Consider the following 21,664-nt stretch of genomic DNA (forward strand, 5'->3'; position numbering starts at 1 on the left):
ATTTACAAAGGTGCTGTCATACACTCTCATAAAAGATGCTTCAATAATATTTAGTTTTTTCATTTTGTATAGGATGAGGGAGGGTTATAGGGTGAAATCAGTTTTTTATGCAATCTGTGCCCCATTGGGGAGATTTCCATTCACTTCCTGTCCAATAGCCAAAAGTGAGATGAAATCCCTCCAAAGTGAGGGAATCCCAGGGTGCCACTAGGATCACCAGAACTAGTGTCCCCATGGGAGGAGTTCTCCTCTTATCCTGTCTGGTATTAACCCACAATTTTGGGATTTTCTTTTACTTTCGATAACGGTAAACAGTATAAATAGGGAGGGTGAATCTCTCGAACGGAGGGTACAGACTGCAATAAAAACCTGATAAGTTCTACTACCTTGCCACTCTATCCAAAGCTTTCAAAAAAAAAAAAAGTTTTGCTTTTAGTTATATTTGAAACATTTAGTGTAGAATGTCGTTAGGTTAACATTTTCCACTCATTCAGGACTATTTAAAATTTGGCTGTAGTTGAGATAAATGAAAATGTTTAGTCAATACCACTTTAACCACTTGCTGCCCGCGACGGCGGGACGGTGCAGCTGTTGTTCTGGGCCGCCGTCATATGACGGCGCAGCCTTCCAGGCAGCCCAGGGGGCGTGCGCCCGCCGCATCACTCGGGTCCCGGTGCGCGTGCCCAGCGGCCGCGATGTCTGCTGGGCACCTGCGATTGCCCGGTAACAGAGCAGGACCGTGGATCTGTGTGTGTAAACGCACAGATCCACTTCGTGTCAGATGGGAGGAGACCGATGGTGTGTTCCTTGTACAGAGGAACACCGATCGGTCTCCTCCCCTTGCGAGTCCCCTCCCCCCACAGTTGGAATCACGCCCTAGCAACATATTTAACCCTACAGCGCCCCCTCCTGATTAACCCCTTCATTGCCAGTCACATTTATACAGTAATAAATGCATTTTTATAGCACGGATTGCTGTATAAATGTGAATGGTCCCAAAAATGTGTCAAAATTGTCCGATATATGTCCGCCGCAATATCGCAGTCACAATAAAAATTGCAGATCGCCGCCATTACTAGTAAAAAATAAAATAATAAAAATGCTATAAATCTATCCCCTTATTTTGTAGACGCTATAACTTTTGCGCAAACCAATAAATATATGTTTATTGCTATTTTTTTTACCAAAAATATGTAGAAGAATACGTATCGGCCTAAACTGAGGAAAAAATTTGTAAAAAAAAAAAAAAAAAAAATTTGGATATTTATTATAGCAAAAAGTAAAAAATGTGTTTTTTTTCAAACTTGTCACTCTTGTTTTGTTTATAGCACAAGAAATAAAAACCGCAGGGGTGATCAAATACCACCAAAAGAAAGCACTATTAGTGGGGAAAAAAATGATAAAAATTTCATTTGGGTACAGTGTTGTATGGCCGCGCAATTGTTCAAAATGCGACAGCGCTGAAAGCTGAAAATTGGCCTGGGCAGGAAGGGGGTAAATATGCCCTGTATGGAAGTGGTTAACACCGATGGTGAGTACCGATACTTTTTTGCAAGTACTCGCCGATACCAATTACTGATACCTATCGCGTAGGTGGGGGGTGGTTTGGGGTTGTTAGGGATTTGTGTGAGGGGGGGGGAGGAGTAGAGGAGTGATGGCAGGGTAGTTGAGGGTGAGGTTAAATAGGGATTGTGGGGGGGAGAGTTGGGATGGAAAAGGCGGTGATCGCTGGGGGATGGGGATGGGGATGGGAAGGTCATTGGGAGACATGGGGGCAGAGGTGACAGCTGGTGGTGTGAAGGGGGAGGCAACATAGGGTGGGCACAGCATGGGGTTTGGAGGGTATAGTACAAGGCGTTGGGTGCAGACCAGACTTATACACTGCCACTGTACTGTACATTATATACAGATTGGTGTCTGTATAACATATAGTATGGTGTACAGTGTCAGGGTACAGACTGGTCTGTATATTATGTACAGTGCCAGTGGACAGACTGGTCTGTATATAATGTACGGTGCTAGTGTATAAGACCAGTCTGTGCCCTGCTGACACTGTGCATACTACACTAACCTGTTTGAAGGACTTGCTCCAGTTGCTCCCCTCAGTACTCAGTTCTGCTTGCAGGGATGATTCTACAGCTGCCTCACACTATAGAAACACATGTGCCGATGCTGTGTAGCCCCTTGCCCTTGATGACCCGCCCACTCTGTCATTGGATAGTAGTCAATCAGCCAGCCATCCAGCCTAGCAGCCAGCTCTCTCTGGGCAGGAAGATAGGAGTCATGACATTTCCCACCTTCTTCCTGTTTACAGAGGCAGGAGAGGATCGCGGCAGACCAGTTTAATGAAAGAAGACAGCCAGAAGCAGGAGTGTCAGTGTGGCCAGCTGTTACACTGTTCCCACTGTGCTCCTGCATGTTTGAATTGCTTGACCCCCATGCTCAGTCAGTGCTGAGCGTGATGGGAGCCAGCTCTTCCGCTTGTGTAAGTGGCTGAGGATCGCCCCCACCCCACCCTGGCGTGATGTGTACTGCTCCACTGCCGGAGGGGAGGAGGAGGAAGCAGCCCGCCCACAGCTGATGTAACTTCTGGTATAGGTTTAAAGTGTCAGAATATTTATGCAAGTACAGATACTCTTGAAAATGCTTAGTATCGTCACAGATACCGTTACAGTACATTACTACGGTACCGATACCAGTATCGGTACATCACTTGTAGTCATGTAATGTTTATTACTGATAAATATGTAAAATATATATGTCTTATTTGAATATTAGGAGATACGATAGGTTAGATGAATGAAAATGGAGGCATATATAGTAAACGTTGTTTTTTTTTTTTATTTAAAAATATAAAAGGTGACAATGACACAGTACATGGACATCAGGTGCATACATTAGGTCACAAGGTCTGAGTTGACAATATAGCTACAGCTAGTAGTTATTTACCCAAGCTTTTGATAATGTCTAACAGTGTAAACATTTTAGCAGTCATATTCCTAGTAGCATTTACGGAATCAAAGTGGGAGGGGGGTTTAGGGAAAAAAAGGGGGGGGGGAAGAGGGGAGGGGCAGGGTGGAGGGAAGGGGAGAGAGGGGGGTCATATGGATCCCACATTAGAACAACATTGCCAACTGCAGCCATGAGACACTGTAGGAGGGAGCCAGAGCATCAGGGATTCCGCCGTTTGCTCTGGGGCTCCTATCCATGTGCATCAACCCATTGAGACCAGACCTTATCAAATTTTTTAGGGCAGTTTATACTCTCGTATGTTAGCTTGTACAAAGGTAGGACAGAGTTTATTGTGGTCGTCCACATATGCTGCGTGGGGAGGCTTCCACCTGAGGAGAATCTCCCGTCTGGCATAGTATAGAGCATAGAACAGCAACAGTTTGTCGTGTCTGGATGCTTCAATGTTTTCCATATTGCCTAGTAGTGCCAAGGCCGGATCAAATCTGAGGGACCAGTCCACAAACCAGGACACACAGCACTCTCTCCCAGTATGGATGCAGCAGAGGGCATGACCATACCATGTGGAAAAAGGTACCGGGAGACACACCACATCTGGAGCAGAGTGCACTCGTTCCTGGATATATGCTGGCCAATCTCAAGGGGGGTATAATATGCCCTGTTTAAGAACTTAGTTTGGATGAAGCGATCCCTAGCTGAAATCATTTTTGTGGTGTAGTCAGATGTCCTCCCAACTTTCATCTGTCAGCTCTGGGATGTCAGTCTTCCATTTGTTAAAAACCTTAGTCAGGGATGTCATATATGCAATGGAAAGGTAAAAGTAGAGGGAGGACAGGGGTTTGACCATGACTTTAACAATGAGCAGTTGTTCAACCGCGTCAGTCTGAAGGGTCAGGGGGTGTCAGGGAACTGGGCTTGTGTCGCATGTCTGAGTTGATAATATCCCTGCCTCCATGAAGTTCAGATACTATGTTTGGCTTTCAGCGTCTCAAAGGAGGAGAAGGACCCATAAGTATAAATATGTTTAAAAGTGACTATCCCCTTGGCCACCCACAACTGAGGCTCTGGAAGCCCATAGAGGTGTGGCAGCAAGGGATTGCCCCACAGGGGCATATGGGGGGAGATGGCAGAGTCTGACTTATAAATAGCTCTTGCTCTTTGCCTCACCTGTATGGTTGTGCGCATTAAAGTCGTTATTTGGGGGTGGGCCTTGGGCCTTCTGTAGGGTAAATTAGTTAACACTGCAGAGGATCCCAGGATGGCTGCCTCAAGGGTCACCGCCGGCTTCTGCCACCACCGGACAGTTTCTAAGACTGCCGCCCAGAAGAAAAGCTGGAAGTGGGGCATTGCCAGTCCCCCTTGAGACAGGGATAGTTGGAGCGTCCTCTTTGCCAGTCTCTGGGTTTTCCCGGCCCAGACAAAAGTGGAGACAATGGAGTCCAGTTTTTGAAAACAGGATTTGGGGATGAGGCACAGCGTATTCCTGAAAAAATATATGTACTTGGGAAGATAGACCATCTTTAGCAAATTCACTCTGCCCACCGGAGACAGCAGCAGTCTTCCAAAGTTGGCACTTTTTGCCAAATTGGGTCAAGAGGGGGGAGAGGTTGTCATCTATTTTTTTTTTTTTTTTTTTTAAATTTATTTATATTAGAAAACCGGTTCACCGGGACATACATCAATATTGTGACTGCAATCAACAACAATACATACATAGGTATGGGAACAATGTATACCGTACACTGGCATAAAATGGAAAACATAACATCTCTTTTCTATAATTTTTGGAGGCATAAAAAGATTTTACAGTGGTGATCGTCTACAGATTTTACTACAACATAGTTTCCGACCTATTTCCCAGTTAAAGGCATCAAATTATGAAACCATCTATCACGTGCTTTCTGCTAGTCCTCCGTCTGTCAGTGTGTCTTGTATGTGAATTCAGTACTGTACTGAAACTTAATCCCGGATTGAGCGGCTCCCCATTTATTTTATTATTTCAAGAGAAAGAGTATCTAAAGAGACAAAGAACAGATTGGTAAGGTGGAGTGGGAATAGATAGAGTAAGAAAGAAAAGGGGGGAGGGGGTAGGGAATTCGAATGGTGATTCACAAGTATGTATTTTTGCCTGCATCTATCTGCGATTCCTGCTAGGAACAGAGTGTATTATAACCTCATCTGCCTCGGAGTGCCTGACCTTCTTCTGAGTACTTGAACATATTCCATAACTGCCAAGTTTTGGTGTACATTTCCTGTCTGTTTTGGCTTGTGAGGATTAAGTCCTCCATCTGATTTATTTCCTCCACTTTTTGGAGCCAGAGGGCTATGGTTGGTGATTGGGTGGATTTCCAAAGGATTGGGATGCAAGTTTTTGCCGCATCTAGCAAGTGACGTATCACTGATTTCTTGTAGACCTTTGCGGGGGTGTCGTTGGCATGTAAGAGGAAGTATGACGGGTCTTCTGGTACAACCCGGTCTGTGAATTTTTGCGTTAACTGGCGAACTTCTCTCCAGAAGTCCTGGACCCTACAGGACCAGAAAATATGGAGGAGTGTGCCTTTCCCCTCTTGACATCTCCAGCAGACATCTGATGACGAGGGGTATATTGTGCTAAGCAATGCTGGGTTTCTGTACCAATGAGTAAGGATTTTATAGTTCGTTTCTTGGATCTTGGTGCATAAGGAGGATTTGTGGGTGAACTGCAGGATGTGTTTTTTGTTGGTGGAAAACTGACATTTTAGTTCTTTCTCCCATTTGGAGAGGCCCCGTAATTTATAATCTTCTGTTGGAGTGATTAGCATACTATAGGTTAGAGAGGGTGAGTGTAGCAAGGGCCCGTACCCGAGCATAGATCTTCCATAGGTGTGAGGGTTTGATCAGTATCATTGGGTGTTGGCATACTACTGAGGAAATGATGGAGCTGTAATGAACTCCAAAAATCCAGACGGAACTGTCCTTCTGGATCGGTCAACTCCATGATGGTCTTCCACCTACCTCTAACACTGAAGTGCGAGGCTTGGTATAGTCCCGCTTCCCTTAGTTCCCGAAACCTCCCACCGCTCATTCCTGGTTCAAATAAAGGGTTTCCTAGTATGGGTTTGAGTGGTGAATTACGGGAAAAGAGGGAAGACGAGTCAATCAGATGTGCGCAGATACGTGCCGTGTTACCTATTAACGGGTGACGTTTAAGGTCTGTTGGGAGTGCAGTGTAACACCATGGGATCCTGTGTATAGGGTTTGCGCTTTGCGCTTGTTCAAGTTGCGTCCATAGTTTGGTGGTTGTATGTCGGCACCAGTCAATGAGCCTTCCTAGATGTGCTGCTCTATAGTAGGTCTGGAGTTCAGGCATTGCTAGTCCTCCGTATCGTTTGGGCAACGAAAGGGTCTTCCTGTGTAGTCGTGGTTTTTTCCCTGCCCAGAGGAATTTGATGAATATTGATTGTATTTGGTTGAAATAGTCTACGGGTATTTGTATTGGGATGGTCTGTAGAAGGTACAGGAATTTGGGTAGGATTGTCATCTTTAGGATATTGCAACGTCCAAACCAGGAGTGAAGCCCCCCATTCCATTTATCTAACATTTGTTGAACTTTTTTTAATAGGGGAGGGAAGTTAAGCTTAATTGGGAGAATGTCGGGGGTATGTGTGTACCGAGGTATTTCAAAGCTGTAGTGGTCCATTTCAGGTGGAAACTATTTTTGAGTTGTGGAATTCCCAGTCCCATCGCTTCAGACTTATTAAAGTTATTTTTCAGATTGGCTAGTTGGCCATAGATGTGAAATTCTTTCATAAGGTTGGGGAGAGAGATAGTTGGGTTCGTGAGGGAGAACATCAAGTCATCAGCATATGCAGAGACTTTAAATTGTTTTTTATTTACTTCTACTCCTGTAATGTCTGGATTCAATCTAATGTGGCATAGGAAAGGTTCTAGGGATAACGCGAAAAGCAATGGTGATAAGGGGCAGCCTTGACGGGTCCCATTTGTAATTGGGAAAGCTTCCGAGATTACTCCGTTCCCTCTTACTCTTGCCGTTGGGTCTGAATAAATTGCGGAGATCCAGTGTATCATTTTGTCCCCTAGTCCTATATGTTTCAGCGTTGCAAACATGAACCTCCAGCTGACCCGGTCGAACGCTTTTTCGGCGTCTGTGCCTAGGAAAATGCATGGAGATTTGGAGCTGTTAGCTATATGGAGTAGGTTAAGGACCTTAATCGTATTGTCCCTAGCTTCCCTGGTTGGGACAAAACCTACTTGGTCTAGGTGAATTAGTGAGGTAAGGTGGTGTTGTAATCTGGTGGCGAAGATCTTTGTGAAAAGTTTTAGGTCCGTATTTAAAAGGGAGATCGGGCGATAGGAGCCGCATTGGCCTGGATCTTTACCCTCTTTAAGTATAACGGAGATTTGTGCCTGTAGTGTGGATTTATGAAACTTTTTCCCCCTGAGCCTAGATTGTTATAAAGTCTAACCATGTGTTGACCGAGGGAGGGGAGAAGGGTCTTGTAATAAGGTATTGTGAGCCCATCTGGGCCTGGCGCTTTACCCGGCTTAGAATTTTTTAAAGCGATTTGCAGTTCGTTCAGCGTAATGGGGTCTTCTAATAATGATTTTGGTCTAGGTGTCGTTTGAGGAATCTGTCCTGTTGTGTGTTGGGAACGTACAGGTTAGCTAAAGTTACTTTTGTGTCTCCTATTTTCCCCTTTACAAAGAGGAATCTGCCTTCCCTATCATACTTTACTTCTGTAAGTGACCATGGGATTTTAGACGAGATTAGAATGGAGACCCCTCTAGATTTCGCTTCTGTGTACCTTGAGTGGTATACCACCGGAAAAAATCTGTTCTGTTCCAAAGTGTCGGTAGAGAACCTTCCCTGAAATGGGTTTCCTGCAACAACAATATCAGCCCTCATGTGTCTCATGTCGTTAGTTAGCATGCGTCTTTTCTCAGGCGTGTTTAGGCCCTTTACATTAAGAGAGATTATGTTTATGGAGGTCATGATCGTGGGTGGTGGGTTTGTTGATGTTCTAGGTCACAAGGAGGGGGTGGGGGGGGGAGGAAAGAGTAAGGGGTGAGTAAAGAGGGTAAAGAGCAGGTTAAGTAAGAAAAAATGAATGAACTCAAGAAAGAGTGAAGGTGAAAATTGAAAGGCTGTCACTAGATAGTGCAGCTTAGTGCAAATACTAAATTAGCCAATCAGGCTATTACGCTCCCCAGATACTATACTGGGACTGGAGCGCTGTCCTATGTGGGACGGTGGATAGACAGGGCCGGGGAGTGAGCTCCCGGACCTCCCCTTCCACCCCCGGCTATCTATGGTTTTTATGTGTGTGTGCGTAGTGCCGCTAGCAATTACATAACAGGCTAATAAGTTGTAACATTGCAGACGGACTAGCGTTCTAAACATAAGCACTACAAGAGGCATGGTATAACAACACAAAACAAAAAAAAATTGAAGTGTGATAAAGTGGAGCTCTCATATCTAGAGCCCAAAGAACACAATTGAATAAACATATTAACTCAGCGAGTGCAATAAAGTAAGTAATATTTCCCTCCCCATCCAGCGGCATAGAATAGTTGAACCAGATGGAATGTACTGAGAGTGAACTGTATGGTAAGGTGCATAGCCAGCCTGAGCTCAACCTCTCCATGTACAGGACAAGACATCAAGTTCGTGAGTGTTCAGTCCCGCACAGGGCCATGACGGAGAGGTCAAGTTTTCTCGTGGCCCATAACCTTCAACTGGTTAACATATGGGGGATCCCCCCTCCCCCCACAGCATAAGGCGTCAGATCTTAAATACCGGCTTGTACACTAGCTGTATGGTAAATACCAGTAACTGCTGATTGAAGCTGGGTCGTCCCACTGTGCATGGCTCCTGTCACATTAGTAGTTCCATAGTATGTCTTCTCCCAAGTGCAAGGCGTAAAGTGGTGAGTGTTGGTGGGGTCTCATCCCCTGTCGTAACCATGTCACACAGCTTCCTACACCCACAGAGTTTGCATGGTTTCCAACACTTGCAGGGGAAATGGCTCTGAGTGTCTTAGATAAGCCTGATCAGGTTGGCGGGGTAGGACCAGTTTCGATGGACAGGAGAGGACAGGTTCCGTGCCCCAAGTCTTACAAGTTCTGCTGTGGCTTATGTCCAGGGGTGGGGCGGAACCGTTAGATACTAGTCCTTTATTTTCCCCCTCTAGCATTTCAGGGGATCTTCCAGCTCTCATCCCTGACCACTTTCAGGCCCGGTTTGCTCACTGAGGCTGGAGGGAGGGGGGTGGGGGGAGATTGGGTAGGGGGGAAGTAAAGGTAAAGTTTGTCTGATTCTCTCCCCCTCTAACAGATAAAATTGCCCAAGTTACAATTCCCTGTGTGCGGGGACTAAGTTCCTCTCGATCTGTCCTGAGTAAGTAAAGCTGGATAGGGAAGGGGTGGCCACAGGGCCTACTCACGCGGTTCTCCCTCTGAGGCCGTCCTGCGTCTCCTTCTGTTCCATTGGCGAGGAGGGAGGGGTCCATGCAGCCTGAGGGGGCCCGATCGGCTTTGTGGACGTGGTAGGAACTGGAGCCAGTCGGGTACTTGTATTGGTTCTGCTTCCATGAACCTGAAGAGCGCCGGGAGGTCCGCGGTTCTTTGTAGGGAGAATGAGCCTGTGTCATTGCGGAACGTTACTGACAACGTATATCCCCATCTGTATGTCAAGCCTTTTTGCTTAGCAAGTTCCAGGAGAGAATGGAGGAGGGCTCTGCGTCTGTGTGTGTCCCTCAATAAGTCTGGCAGTATTCTTGCCTGCTTGCCTCCCACTTCCACCTCACCATATTCCCAGGCTCGGCGGAGGATAGCCTCCTTTTGAGTGTAGCGGTGCAGTCTGCATACTACGTCTCGCGGTCTGCTAGGGTCTTCAGATCTGGGGCCGAGAGCTCTATGTACTCTGTCTAGCTTGATGTTGAGTTCAGGATCATCCAGCACAGTGCGGAATATTTCCTTGACCGTCTCTCCTAGGTTCTCTGCATTTGTCTCTTCCGGGATCCCCCGGAGTTGCAGATTGTTCCTGCGACTCCTGTCCTCGATGTCCTCCAGGTGTAACTGTAAGGCAACGGTGGAGTCTCGGTGTAGATCTCTCTCTTGCTCAAGCGCTGCTACTCTTCCCTCTAAAGAGGACACCGAGGCTTCGCCTGGGGACATTCGATCCGCCAGCGTAGCCACCTCACCTCGTACTAATTGCATATCTCGTCGGTGGGTCTCTTCCAGCTTGAGGATGAGCGCCTCAATGTCGGAACGGGTGGGGAGGGCCCGAAGCAGACCCCGAATGTCCTGATCAAGCATAATGGGTTCAGGGGATTGTGGGGTTGCCATCATGCCCCTCGTAGGACCTCTGTTGATATCCGGGGAGATGTTAGCAGCATCCCGGGGGTAGGATAAAACTGGATGTCCGCTCTGTCTAGAGGCCTTCTGCTTCCCACCGCGTGGTAGGCCTTGCGGCGCGGCTACAGTGGCTCCCGGAGATGTGCCTTGTAATTGCTGGCAATAGTGGCGGATCTCTCCTGGGCTCCTTCCAACGGGTGTACCCCGGGTAGATGCTCTTGTCCTGTGCCGTTTGGTCGGTAGCATGCCTCTGGCAAGGTGTATTTAGCCGGGGTTTTCGGGACAGGCCGGGAGCTCCAATGAAAAGCTGCCTCACTCAGCCATGTCCAGGCCACGCCCGAGGTTGTCATCTTATGTAGGCCTGAGGGGACTCCCTGACAGTTACCCCAAGGTATTTAAATTTGTCTACCCATTGGAGTGGTGTGTTAGTAACCGCATTGGGGCTCGAATGGTTGAGGGAAAAAAGGACTTACTTATCCCAATTGACACGAACCCCAGAGCATTTCCTGAATTGGTCTATTATCTCAAGTGCAGAGCTTAGGGAGGTTCCTGCGTCAGCCAGATACAGCAGGGTGTTAGAGATTTTTTTTTTTAGAGATTTTTTTTCCAGGAGTACTCCAACCTGTTTTCCCTTTTACTTGTTGATTTTGCTGTAGGAGGATCGCCATGGGCTCAATTGCCAGGGCAAAGAGTCCTGGGGATAAGGGACAACCCTGCTTGGTACCGCTATGCAGCCTAAAGGGGGGGGGGGGGGAAACAACAGGCCATTGACTCTTTTATATGGGCAGTCGGATCCCTGTAGAGAAGTTGAATCCAGGAGATAAACCTGGGCCCAAATCCAAAACGTTCCAGCACCTCCCAAAGGAAAAGCCATTTGACGGGGTCGAATGCCTTTTTGGCATCAAGTGCAGCCTCAGGGGGGGGGCCTGAGGAGCTGCAGCCTCGTGACTCACCTCCTTCCCCTGAGCTGACATGCTGATGGGGACAGCCGCGGCCTTCTCCACAGTGTGCTGTGTGGTCCCGGGTCTTTTGTGGCTCTGTCGGCGCGCTGTTCCCCCTCTTTTGTATCCCGGCATGGGCAGGCACTGCCAGGTGCCAAAACTGAGCTGGTGTGGCGGTGGATGGGCTCCCTGCTCCCAGGATTGCAGGATTATTTATCTGGACGGCAGAGCGGAGCTAAAACACGTCCGCTCCCATCGCCATCTTGGACACGCCCTGGAGGCATATATAATTAGAATTGTATGAGTTAATTGGATCAATTAATTATGCTGAATTCCATTTGGGTGGAGTCTATACATGTATAAATGTTTTATAATTCCAGTTTGTAATATGCTATGACCTAAGGCTCTTGCTGAAACATTTTAGCTTTTAATTTTAATGTCTCTCTGATGTAGCCAATAAATTTGGAATACAGGTTAGAGTTGCTGGCTCTTATTATGCCTATCTAAGGAGACCGAAACGCAAATGGATCTAAACATGCAGACAAAAAAGCAAAATAAAAAGATATGGAAAAATTAGATGAACAAACTAAAACAATGCCCATGCCAGCACCAAGCCTCCCCCCATCTGACCTTATCGAGAACTGTAGCAAAGGTAGACTGGCAATCACAATATGAACAATAACGAAGTTAAATAAAATTCCCTACAGGGAAGCACATAAAAGTACAATTAACCGGTCCTAAGCTTGGGGATCAAACCAGGCATGAGATTTATTGAAGAGAACAAGAAAATGGATTTTCTCGGTACCCCATCAACATAGAACACTTGTGTATAAAAATATGTAAATGTTTATTACAACATCAAATTAAAAAAAAAAATTCAAGATCGACACATGAAGTTTATAATGGGGTGTAACCGTTACACTGGGAAAAAAAATATTTTATCCCCTGCTAATTTTGTACGTTTGCCCACTGACAATGAAATGATCAGTCTATACTTTAATGGTAGGTTTATTTTAACAGTGAGAGACAGACTAACAGATTTTTTTTTTCATACATCATGGGACACATCTCCAGGTAAATGGACATGGTAGACCAAAGGTCTTTAGACAGGTGATCCCCCTATATAACCCCTCCCATACAGGAAGTACTTCAGTGTTTGTTTTTTTTTTTTTTGTTTTTTTTACCAGTGTCTACAAGGTGGATGGCATGGTTTGTTTGAGCCCTCTGAGCTCCAGGTCTCTAGACCTACAAACTGTTCTTAAATGAATCAAGGGATTGACCGATCGGATGCATTTGACACAGGCTTTATATGCTTAGATAAATGGTACCCGAGCCTCACAAAGAAGACTCAACGTCCTGCAAGGTTTTGCCTGCAATGTGGCCTCTGGGCGCTGGACTCTGCATAGTGGAATCCTGGACACCACAGCGCTAAAGCATTCCTGCCGGGTGCTTTACAGGTCCAAGGGAGTGGATCCTAAACATGAAAAAAGTACCCAGTCCTTGAAGGTCCTCAAATGACAGGAACCCGCTGTTAGGGGTGAAGTTTCGGCTCCTAGTTTCTAAGCTGCCCTGCACATGGACGTTTAAGTGAAACCCCTTTACTTATTATTGTGGGGTGTCCCAGTGACTGTAACAAGCAGTCAAGCTAGCTAGAGGCTGGACACGTGTGTGAGGACTATACAGGGGAGTTTTGGGCTAGCTGTGGGTGTTTGCAAAGTGTACCTTTTTGCTTGTGTCTGGCTGTTTTTACCTGTATGATGACGCACAACGGTGCGCCATTTTGCCTTGGTTCACCATGGCGCACGTGCGTTCGCAAGAGTGCCGCTGTACTCAGCAGTTTGGCGGCCATGGCGCACGTTCATTTGCAAAAGCGCAGTTGGACTTAGTAGTTTGGCGGCTATGACACGCGCGGCTTTGCTGCACATACGCAGTAGCCTTTATCTGGGCGCACGAAGATTCACGTCAGACGCGAATACAGCCACGCCCGTTCGCAGGGGCTGCACGCGCACAGAACATTTCGGTGCACACCCAGCTTATTTAAGCTGTGTAGGCCAAGCATTTGGTGCTTCCAGAAGGCAGCTGTGGGACACAGAGCAGGCTCTAAACAGGCACTTTCAGCGGTACATTTCTCCTTACCCAGGTCGCGTGAGTCACCAAGTGTTGCTTGGCAGGCTAAAGGTGCTTAGCAGGATTGTTACATAGGGGTTTGAGCCCTATTAAAGGGTCTCCCTTCTGAGGTGTTTTAATACTGCGCCCAAGTACTCCTTTTGTGGCTGGTAAATGTCTTCAAAAAAGAGGAGCAGGACTAACACAACAGGGAAGGGCAAACCTATGTCGTCAGTAGTTCCTGATGAACCTAGTCGTATCCCTAGTGTTGTATCCCCTGAGAGACCAGTGGCTTCAGGGCAATCTGAGCCGCTGCGCCTATCTGGTATTGTGCCTACAGTCAACGCTGCTGCTTCACCCTTTATCACCAAGGATGAACTGTCCTTGGCCCTAGCCGGGTTAGAGCACGGGATTGCTGGCATGATTGCCTCCATCCTGCAGGGTGGCAAGAAGTGTGACAGATTCCCCCCCCCCCCCCTCCCCAGAGCCTCCTAGTCTGGAGCAGGAATGGTTTGAGGATGGGGAAGAGCTTAAAGCTCACGATTCTGTGGAGGACCCAGCAGATGAGTCTGCTTCTGAGCAATCTGGACAAGAATATATCCAATTGATGTCTGCCTCTCAGTCGCAGAGGCTTTTGATCCTGACTGACCAAAATGGTTCGTTCTGCCTTTAAGTTGCCTCTTGCAGAGGTGACTAAGCCCCCCTGGCCCTCTTTGGGATCCCTGAGGCCTCCTTCAGGCTGCACAGGCTTTCACTCTACACCCCCTGTTGGAACAGGTGGTGTATGCTGATTGGGAACATCCTGACAGGATTATTGTTCCTCCTAAAGGTTTTACCTTTTTTATATCCCATGGATGAAAAGTTTGTTAAAAAATGTAGCATGCCAGCTGTAGATGCAGCAGTCTCTTCCTTAAACAAGAACTTAACTTGTCCAGTAGATAACACACAGGGTTTGAAAGACCCTGTCGACAAATTGGAGTCATTACTAAAAGCTTCCTTTTCTTTGGCCAGTTGCGCTATTCAGCCAGCCGTTGTAGCAATTGGTATCTGCCAGTCCATAAAGAATCAGGTCAAACAGCCTGATAAGCTTAACCAGAAGGATGATCTGCCTGAAAGTAAGACAGATATTCCTCGAGCGTTGTGTTTTTGCTGTTGACCCCTTAAAGGATTCAATACAGCAGGTTTCTCATTTGGCTCTCTTGTCTGTACCTATGCGCTGACTTTTGTGGCTTAAGAACTGGTCAGCTGAGCTTCCTTAAGTTATTGGCAGGTTTCCCTTTTCATGGGGAACGTTTATTTGGTGAACATTTGGAAAATATATCCAAAAGATTTCCGGAGGGAAGAGTTCTCTACTTCCTGTGAAGAAAAGCACCAGACGTCCCTTGTTCAAAACCTCAAGGACTGCTTCCTCAAATGTCTCAGCGTCAAGGCTGTTCCGCCACCAACAGGGCGCTAGGGGCAGGGGCAAGCCACAAGGCTGCACCAAGCCCTCCTTTTGAGTGGACGCCCCCACTCCATCGAGTGGGGGGAAGGCTGCTGCACTTTGCAGACATTTGGAGAACAATAATTTAGGACGAGTGGGTCACCTCAATTATCTCGCCTTTACAAGCTGGAGTTGTGGGGGATTCCCCTCAGAGGTCTTTAAGATCCAGCGTTCCCACAGATCATCCAAAAAAAGACTTATTGCTTCAGAAGCTACATCATCTAGTGCATCAAGAAATGATTGTAGAAGTTCCGGTATTCGACAGGGGCACAGGGTTTTACTCAAACCTGTTTACGGTTCAGAAACCAAACAGGGGACACAAGGCCCATTTTGGACCAAAGATCCCTGAACAAGTATTTACTGATACAGTCCTTTTTGGATGGAGTCTGTCCGCTCAGTAGTAGCCTCACTCCAGAAGGGAGACTTCTAGCCTCCATTGATATAAAAGACAGGTATTTACACGTGACTATCTTTCAGCCTCATCGGAGGTTCCTACGTTTTGCAGTAGAGGAACGTCATTTTCAGTTTGTGGCTCTACTTTTTGGGCTTGCTACAGCTCCCTGGGTGTTCACAAATGTCCTAGCACCAGTACTGGGTCTTTTAAGGGCCCAAGGGATCCTGGTGCTCGGGTATCTGGATGACCTCCTGCTCAGAGATCACTCATTACAGGCTCTAGAAAAGAGCATAATATGCCCAGTGCAGTATTTGAAAAGCTTAGGCTGGATCATAAATACCGAGAAGTCAGCCTTGAAACCAGCTCAAAATCTAAAGTATTTAGGTCTGATCCTAGATCCGGTCCAAGTAAGGGTATTCTTGCCACCTGTAAGGATTTGTGCCCTGAAGGTTCAGGTGCGTCAGCTAAGGGGTACCAGACAACCCTCCCTTCAGCTCTGTATGAGTCTTCTAGGGTATGCTCTGAGGGAGTGCCTTATGCCCAGTTCAATCCCAGGCCTTTACAACAAGACATCTTGTTGGCTTGGAACAGAAGATGACAAACCCTGGATTATGCAATGTGCTTATCTCCTCGAGCACGCTTAAGCCTAAACTGGTGGTTGCAGGATCAGAACCTGCGAAAGGGAAAATCCTTTCTCCCGGTAACTTGGAGAGTACTGACTACAGATGCCAGTCTCTCAAGCTGGGGAGCGACCCTAGAAGGGCTCACAGCTCAGGGGAAATGATCAGGGACAGAACAGATCCTGCCCATCAACGCCCTGGAATTACGGGCTGTACATCTGGCCCTACGGTCCTGGACGGTGGAGCTTCAGGACTGCCCTATCATGGTTCAGTCTGACAATGCCACTGCAGTGGCCTATATAAACCACCAAGGGGGTTCCAAAAGTCATTCAGCTCTGAAGAAGGTGAACCACATATTAGCCTGGGCAGGGGGACATGTGCCGATTTTCTATTGGCAGTCCATATCCTGGGAGTAGAGAACTGGAAGGCGGATTATCAGCCGCCAGCAGATCTCCCCGTGGGAATGGTCCCTACACCCAGGGGTGTTCCAGGAAATTTGCCAGCATTGGGAATGGCCAGAGGTCTACCTATTTGCATCCAGGTTCAACAACAAGCTACAGCAGTTTGTGTCTCTAACAAGGGATCCTCTGGCAATCGGAGCAATGCTCTGTTAGTTCCATGGAGCCAGTACTCCCCTGGTTTATGCTTTGCTTTCCCTTTGATCCCTCTTTCCACATTTGTTGCACAGGATTTGGAAGAGAGGGGGTTCCAGTCTTTCTAGTTGCACCAAATAAATTTACAAGTTATGCGCTGCGCTTGGGTGACACCAAAAACAATTAAAAACCAACTCTGTGCTTACTAGTGCGATATTTAATAGAAATAATATGAATTTTGAATAAATAAACAAGGTGTGAAAAAATAAGTGCTTGTTACACCATAAATTAGTGCTTAATAGTGTTTGTTACACCATACATAATGTCTTTTAATCAACATAAAAAGTGCTTAGTGCTCAATATACAATATCCTGCTTTTTTTAAATGAAAAAATTAAGTTCTCTTTGGCACTCTTAATAGTGCGTGCAAATATTGTCCAGCAGTGATAATAAAACAATGCGTGCAGGTGGTGTTCAGCTGTGACAACAATCCAACATCATGCCGAAGATATCCTGAGTGCTGCAAAACATGCTCCTGTGCTCCTTCGTGACCCCCTTAAGCTAATGTGCTCACCTCAGAGCGTGTGACTCAGCTTCTACCCTGAGTCCAAATATGCTTTGGAGCCACCCCTGGGCTCAGTCTCAGTGTCTGCTGCACTCCTCCAGCTGGAAACAATGTGGCTCCATACATAAAATGAAAAGGAATCTATATAGTGTAATATAGTCAAAATGCTTTTATTAAAAGAAAACGCTCCCCACACTGGGGTACTCACATGGCACTGGTGCGTCAGTGCACCATACTATAACGGCTTTCTATGCAAAATCACTGGATGTTTGGTGCGGTATGCTGTGCTGAGACAGCGCTGGTGTAAAGTCCGTGTCAGTCTCTCCGTCCTGGCCCCTCCCCTACGCGTCTTCGACACAGGGATCACGTGTCATCATCAGGGTTTTGCAGCACTCAGGATATCTTCGGCATGATGTTGGATTGTTGTCACAGCTGAACACCACCTGCACGCATTGTTTTATTATCACTGCTGGACATTATTTGCACGCACTATTTAGAGTGCCAAAGAGAACTTTTTTTTTTTTTCATTATTTAATTATTTATTAATTTTTTCATTTAAAAAAGCAAGGATATTGTATATTGAGCACTAAGCACTTTTTATGTTAAGACACTATGTATGGGTGTAACAAACACACTATTAAGCACTAATTTATGGTGTAACAAGCACTTGTTTTTTCACACCTTGTTTATTTATTCAACATTCATATTATTTGTATTTAATATTATCGCACTAGTAAGCACAGAGTTGGTTATTATTTTGTTTTTGGGGTCACCCGAGCGCAGCGCATAACTTGTAAATTTATCCTATGCACGTTATATGAAGCGTGATTAGCGCATGCAGCTGGAGGTAGCACAAGCAAGGCATAAGATCATTGTGGCTCACAGAATTTTTCCAATTTGATTTTCTAGTTGCACCAGCCTGGCTCAGAAGGCCCTGGTTCCCGGCCATTGTGAGATTGACAATAGACAGGCCATGGACGCTTCTATGTGGCCCCGATCTACTGTCTCAAGGTCCTATATTTCACGCCAATTTACAGTCTCGAAATTTGATGGCATGGCTATTGAAGCCAGGGTGCTGAAGGACCATGGCATCTTGGGACCAGTAGTGTCTACCCTAGTGATTGCTAGAAAATCTGTCACTAGGAAGATTTATCATAAGGTCTGGAAGACTTGTATTGCTTGGTGTGAAGCCAGAAAATGGCATCCTCAAATACATGTTTGGGAAAATTCTCTTTTTTTTTCTACAGTCGGCTGTGGAATTCAGATTGGCTTTGAGTGCAATCAGAGGTCAGATTTCGGCTTTGTCAGTATTCTTCCAAAGGCCTTTCCCTATTCGTTAGTCTGAACCTTTATGCAGGAGGCGACTCGTTTGCTTCCCCCCCATTAGGTCATGTGTCCTTGGGACTTGAACTTGGTGCTGTCTGTGTTACAGAAACAACCATTTTGAACTTATCAAGGAAATTCCAATAGATCTTGCTGTCACGTAAGCTAGCCTTCCTGATGGCCATCACCTCAGCTAAAAGGGTGTCTGAGTTGGCGGCCCTTTTGTGCAGGGAACCATACTTGATCCTTCAGCACGACAGGGTAGTTTTACGACCTGTTCCATCCTTTTTGCCAAAAGTGGTGTCGGCCTTTTATTTAAATCGGGACACTATTTTGCCTTTTTTTTTTTTTTTTTTTTCTCTCAGCCTCGCTCGGCGCAAGAGACTGCATTCATTGGACTTTGTCCGCGCAGTCAAGGTTTATTTCTCTAGATCTGTGGACAGCCGAGGATCGGACTCCTTTTTTGTTTTACCAAAAGGACCCAAGAAGGGGCAGGCAGCTTCCAAAGCTTCCTTTGCCAATTGGGTCCATCAATTAATCATTCAGGCCTACGGTCTGAAACATAAAGCTCCTCCCTTTAGGGTGAGCGCTCATTCTACCAGGGGTGCAGGCACCTCCTGGGCTTTTCGCCATCAGATATCTGTGGCTCAGATTTGTAAGGCTGCTACCTGGTCTTCAGTGCATACGTTCACAAAATTTTGTCAAGTGGATGTTCGAGCAGCAAAGGATTTGGCTTTCGGCCACAGTGTACTGCCGTATAAGTTTTGGCTGTTTGGCAGGGTGTCTCCCTCCCCTCAAGGCTATTGCTCTGGGACGTCCCAGCAGGTAATGAATATTAGCCTGACTGTGTCCCATGATGTATGAAAAAGGAAAAGTATTTTATAGGTAAGTATAAGACAAAAATCCAATTTTTTGCAAATTGAAGAAACCAAAAATAACTGTCAATCTCCCTTGGTCTGGGTCTCCATGCAAGATCTCACCTCGTGGAGTTTTAATGATTATGAGAACGGTGAGGAATCAGCCAGAACTACATGGTAGAATATTGTCAGTGATCTCAAGGCAGCTGGGACCATAGTGACCAAGAAAACAATTGGTCACACTACGCCATGAAGGACTGAAATCCTGCAGTGCCCACAGGTCCTCCTGCTCAAGAAAGCACATGTACAGGCCCGTCTGAAGTTTGCTAATGAAGGTTTGAATGATTCAGAGGAGAACTGGGTGAAAGTGCGCTTTAGCATCAACTCAACTTGCCTTGTTTGGAGGAGGAGGAATGCTGCCTATGAACCCAAGAACACCATCTCCACCATCAAACATGGAGGTGGAAACATTATGCTTTGGAGGTGTTTTTCTGCTAAGGGAACAGGACAACTTCACCGCTTCAAAAGGACGATGAACGGGGCCATGTACTGTCAAATCTTGGGTGAGAATCTCCTTCCCTCAGCCTGGGCATTGAAAATGGGTCGTGGATGGGTATTTCAGAATGACAGTGACCCAAAACACACGGCCAAGGCAACAAAGGAGTAACTTAAAAAGAAGCACATTAATGTCCAGGAGTGTCCTAGCCCGTCTCCAGACCTTGGTTGTAAAGACGGAAGGTTTTTTATCTTAGTTCATTCTATGCATTAAGGTCTTCTGTGTGCAGCGGCTCTGCTCAGCCCCCCTATCACTTACCTGAGCTCATCTCTATCCAGCGATGTTGTAGGATTGTCTCTGCTGCCTTGGACTCCTCCCCCCCCCCCCCCCCCCCATTGGCTGAGACAGCAGCATGGTGCCATTGGGAGAGAAAAGGGGCGGGGCCAGGCTGCTCTCCATGTCTGAATGGATATAGGGAGCTGTGGCTTGACTCAGGTGCCCCATAACAAGCTGCTTGCTGTGGGGACACTCGTCAGGAGGGACGTGCCAGGAGAGCCGAAGAGCGATCCGACAAGAGGAGGATCCAGGCTGCTTGGCGCAAATCCACTGCACAGTGCAGGGAAATATAACCTGTTGTTTTCAACAAAAAAGACAAGACTTTACAATCACTTTAATCCCATAGAAAATATGTGGAGGGAGTTTAACCACTTCCCGCCCAGCCTATAGCAAAATGACGGCCGGGCAGTGGTTCAGTTATCCTGACTGGGCATCATATCACTTATTTCAGGATAACAGCCATCGGGGGCGCACATCGAGGCGATCTGTGGAGCGGTGTGTCAATCTGACGCACCGCTCCACCAATCTCGGTAAAGAGCCTCCAGCGGAGGCTCTTTACCACGTGATCAGCCGTGTCCAATTGCGGCTGATCACGATGTAAATAGGAAGAGCGCGAGTAGAGGAGAACCGATCGGCGGCATTTCTGAGGTGGGGGGGGGTCTGCGCTGTTTATCAGCGCAGCACCCCTCAGAAGACCACACTGGACCACCAGGGAAGTGGGCAACGTGGATGGCCAGGTATGTACCCAATGGCCATCCACATGCAAATTATGCCCGATCTGTGCCAATCAGTACCCAGGGACAAATACTTATTTCACTCATTAAAATGCAAATCCTTTTAAAACTTTTTTGAAATGCGTTTTTCTGTTTTTTTTTTTTTTTTTTCTTATTCTCTCACTGTTAAAAAAAAAAAATTACCATTTAAAATTATAGACTGATCATTTCTTTGTCAGTGGGCAAATGTACAAAATCAGCAAGGTATCAAATACCTTTTTCACTCACTGAAGTTCCCAGCCTAGTTTGGGTGTTATGAGGAACATTATGATAAATATGCAGGGGAACAATCAGGTATTAACATATTTCGTGACAATGATCACGGGAAGCAGAGGGGGGCATCCAGCACATCTGAAAAAATAAAAAGATCTACAAAAGCACACATTTTAACGTAATATACAGTACTTAAACACCACAATGTAGTGGTCCAGCCCCAAGGAGAACACAGGGCTTACCTAAGTGACAGAAACAACTAGTGAGAAAGGAGAACACCGATCCATAAACCAACTCTCCCCTGGGGCAGACATTGGAGCTACCATATACCAGGAATGATCCCCAAAGTAAATGCTGAAAGATGTCAAAAAGAGGGCCAAATAAAACGAGATGAATAAATAGTCCTCCTTACTCCCTCTCTTTATAAATATAGGGCATAATCCTGAAAAAGGGTCCATAATACCTACCATCTACCTAATCTTAGATAGAATTTCAGATGGAAATGTATATTCAGAAAATAGTCATGTTTCACAGCTGAATGTTTGCAGAAACAATAGTCTGGAAGTAGAAATCCCCTGAAATTAATGCTAATCTACATTACGTTTTTACCAATCAGGCTCTATCTAGCATTGTACCATC

The 21,664-nt window shown here is 46.3% G+C and overlaps 1 protein-coding gene across 2 annotated transcripts in view; it reads left to right on the forward strand.

The window, feature by feature from the left end:
* DDX47 (DEAD-box helicase 47) overlaps positions 1–21,664 on the forward strand; it is a 582,234-nt gene that overhangs the window by 146,930 nt on the left and 413,640 nt on the right. The window lies entirely within an intron of this gene.

This window comes from Aquarana catesbeiana, linkage group LG07 (genome assembly GCF_042186555.1).
Source record: "Aquarana catesbeiana isolate 2022-GZ linkage group LG07, ASM4218655v1, whole genome shotgun sequence".
Lineage (NCBI taxonomy): Eukaryota > Metazoa > Chordata > Amphibia > Anura > Ranidae > Aquarana > Aquarana catesbeiana.